At 41.8% G+C, this 3013-nt stretch overlaps 1 protein-coding gene and 1 non-coding gene across 2 annotated transcripts in view; one reads left to right on the top strand and one right to left on the bottom strand.

Annotated features, from left to right (window-relative positions):
• Nucleotides 1–1458, top strand: part of Cdk15 (cyclin dependent kinase 15) — a 108180-nt gene extending 106722 nt beyond the window's left edge. Inside the window, exon 14 of the mRNA XM_004626664.2 lies at nt 420–1458. The gene's annotated coding sequence lies outside the window, so the exon portion shown is untranslated. The remainder of the gene's footprint in view (nt 1–419) is intronic.
• On the bottom strand, nt 163–269 carry LOC111815451. The gene has a single exon (XR_002820138.1). It is a non-coding gene; the product is annotated as a U6 spliceosomal RNA (small nuclear RNA).
• Nucleotides 1459–3013: the final 1555 nt, after the last annotated feature.

Raw genomic sequence — 3013 nt, 5'->3', positions numbered from 1 at the left:
CAAGTAGGTGCTTTAGACCACTGAGCCATCTCTCCAGCCCCTGCTTACCCTATTTAGTTGGTTGCTTCCGATCTCATTCGTGGAGTTCTGATCGTTTTGGTCCCTCTCTAGAACATCTTTCAGTAGCCTATGTAAGGTTGGCTTTGTCATCGTGAAATTTTTAAAAATATGGAACGCTTCACGAATTTGCATGTCATCCTTGCGCAGGGACCATGCTAATCTTCTCTGTATTGTTCCAATTTTAGTATATGTGCTGCCGAAGCGAGCACCAACCTAGACTTTTTAAAAAAGCTTTCTCAGTTCCTGTTACCAGGGGTGAGATATTTCCTCTTTTATGCTTTGTCACTTTTTCTATCAGTGTGTACAATTCCATGAACAAGCCTGTTTTTTAAATTTTATTTATTCTTTTTCTCTTCCAGGACCATATTTATGCTACTTCAGTTTTCATTTGCTTCAGCTTACTGAGAAGCTTCGGGTCTAGTGCCACGGGGACCAGAGGTTGTATCCTGTCACCTCTCACCTGAAATATTTTAAATATGATGTTCAAGACAATGATACCTAATATTTGAAAACAATCAATGCATGGCTATTGCTATTGTCATTGCCTAGAGTTTAACAGTGACTGGCTCAAATAGAGGGCATAGTCTGAGAAGAAAACATTGGAATGATTGCATATGTTTTGCTGCAGAGATCCCTGCACAACCAAATCGATTTCCCAATAGGACAGGTGGGAGACTGATATTTGAAGGAATTTGGAGATGGAATGGGTACTTGTAGAGCCCTGTCTCTCTTGCATTCACTTACAGTCTTCCCCAACCAAAGAACTTCTGTAGCAAGGAGAGGATTAATCTGAAGTTGAGAAAAGTCTCCCAGGAAGATGGCCAAAAGAACTTGCTTAGGAGTGTTTGCAATGATTTCCCAGGGGATACTTCTGCTTTCACTAGCTGGGTTATCCAAACACATTACTACCCCGTCCCATGCAGATTTTAAAAGTTAGGATTGAGCTGCTAGGTAGAATTGAATTCCAGGCTGTCTCCTTTTACTGAATTTTAATTGTGGGGATAGCAAAAGGATATTAAACCTAAACTTCCATTTGATGATGGAGATACTGAATAAACAAATAAGAGCAAAGAATTCCAAAGATGTAATTCAAGCCCTGTTGCACCATCAGACACACATGTGTGCACACACATAACCCTCAACTGAAAGAGGAGACCTGTCTTGCTGAGGTGTATGCTATTGTCTACAATGACTCCAAAAGAAACTGAGGAAGCTCAAATTGCTTCTGTCAAGGAATTATCTCAGGAAATGTAGTAGTTTGGAGACCTCTACATATCTCTTAGAAGAACAAAAGGGACCAATTAAGAGAGAATTAAAAAGTAGTAACTATCCACCCAGTGTCTGAGTTGGAGGAAAGACACAGAGTTCATAGAAGCCTTGTTTCTGGAGTATCGCTAAGGGATGAGACGAAGCCTGACAAGAGACACCTGAAAGATGAAGCCGTGGCTGGACCATGACTGGATGAGTGTCCTCAGCCACAGTGGCTATACAGCCTGGAGAACAACTGGAAGTGCCATGTACAGGGTTCAACTGAGCCCTGTTCTAATTCAATATTTGTATTCATTGCTTCAATAAAAACCAAAGAAGATGTACAACTTATTCATGCAACTTGCTAAAATAGTACTATTAGGGCCAGCCAGATAGCTCAGCAGACTAAAGCACCTGCTTAGGCAGGCCCAGGGATTGGGATTCCATCCCCTGCATGCCATGCCGGCCCCGTCCATAGGGCACACTGAGACTGAGGCTGGGCATGGTGGCACATGCCTATAGTCCCAGCACTTGGGAGGCTGAAAACAAGAGGATCACTACAAGTCTGATCTGTGTAGTGAGACCCTGTAGACCCTGTACTAAGTACATAGAAAGTACTATCATTATCAATTTATTACTTCCATCTTATAAAAGAGGAAACAAAGTTTCAACAAAGCTAAACAGCTCCTCAATGGCAGTATGGTAGAGTTCAAATGCAAACCTCTATAATCTTTCCCATAAATTTACACACAGCTACCAGATTTGTGGGATACACAGCTCTTGAAGAGGCAACTGATCTTTAGCATTGGATCCTAACTCAAAGGATCAAAACCTGGCCAAAAATAAATGATCCACAAACTATAGCAATATTTATTTCTATCAAATTCTATCTGATTTGAATTTTTGCAAGTTGAGCTTAAAATATGTACAACTTAAGTAAGGCTGTTATTTAGTAGAAATTGGAACTTTTAAGTGCAACATGAATTAATAGCAGAATCTGGCTGCCCCTGAAAGATAATACTGATACTTTTCAGCTACATAAATGAAGAACTAAGATCATGTCTCAGAGGAGGGGAACAGCTTACTCTTCACTGATTGGGCCACATTTAAATGATTATGTCCAGCTCTACACATCGTATTTTAAAAGAAACATCATGTTGAAATAAATATTTATTGTGCACCTATTAGTTTGCAGGCCTAATCCTCTTTAATCCTCTTAACGAGACCAAGACATCAGTGCTGGTGAGTTGCCTTTTCACAGAGAATTTAAGAAGCCGTGTAAGCAGCTCGGATGATTCACGCTCTCTGGCCCCTAAAGTCTGCTTTCCCCAGCTGTCCCTAGCTCTGAGTTCTCCAAAGACGGAGAGAGAGGGCTTATGGGCTGAAACACAGGAAAGAAGAGCCACAGAAAGGAGAAACTCAGGGTCGCACATCCCCTTTCCAGAAGGCTGAGGGCTGTCACTCTCTGCTTGGTAGGACAGAGCTAGGACAGATGGACGTCTTCAGGATGGGACTTCAGAAGCAACAGCAGGATTCCTCAAAAGCAGAACACTGAGCTCGCACACTGTAGGGGATATCGCACCACAGAGAGAGCTGCAGAAGAGATTTCAGGGTCAGAGTCAGCGCAGACCTCTAAGAACTCATCTAAGACCAAGATTTCCTAATAGTGACTTTTAAACAGGCTATACTTGGAATTCCATTGTCT

This window comes from Octodon degus, unplaced genomic scaffold, assembly GCF_000260255.1.
Source record: "Octodon degus isolate 3935 unplaced genomic scaffold, OctDeg1.0 scaffold00016, whole genome shotgun sequence".
Lineage (NCBI taxonomy): Eukaryota > Metazoa > Chordata > Mammalia > Rodentia > Octodontidae > Octodon > Octodon degus.
This window is presented reverse-complemented; position numbering and strand designations above follow the sequence as displayed.